This window comes from Penaeus monodon, chromosome 19, assembly GCF_015228065.2.
Source record: "Penaeus monodon isolate SGIC_2016 chromosome 19, NSTDA_Pmon_1, whole genome shotgun sequence".
In the NCBI taxonomy this organism is placed as follows: domain Eukaryota; kingdom Metazoa; phylum Arthropoda; class Malacostraca; order Decapoda; family Penaeidae; genus Penaeus; species Penaeus monodon.
In genome coordinates this window covers 36854490-36854725 of record NC_051404.1, presented here as the reverse complement: position 1 = coordinate 36854725, position 236 = coordinate 36854490, and the positions used below count along the sequence as shown (strand labels likewise).

Below are 236 nucleotides of genomic sequence, written 5' to 3'. Positions count from 1 at the left end.
TCAGTTCTCTTCACTTAGCTTCCTTCTTCCTCTCCCCCTCTTCTCCCTCTCCCTCTTCCTCTCCATCCTCTCCCTCTTCCTCTCCACCCTCTTCTCCCTCTTCCTCTCCACCCTCTTCTCCCTCTTCCTCTCCACCCTCTCCTCCCTCTTCCTCTCCTCCCTCTTCACCCTTTTCACCCTCTCCTCCCCCCCTCCCCCTCCCTCCCTCCCTCCCTCCCTCCCTCCCTCCCTCCCTC

The 236-nt window shown here is 61.0% G+C and overlaps 1 protein-coding gene across 1 annotated transcript in view; it reads left to right on the top strand.

Moving 5' to 3' along the window:
• LOC119585208 (AP-3 complex subunit delta-1-like) overlaps positions 1–236 on the top strand; it is a gene marked incomplete in the record, with an annotated part of 41547 nt that overhangs the window by 38373 nt on the left and 2938 nt on the right.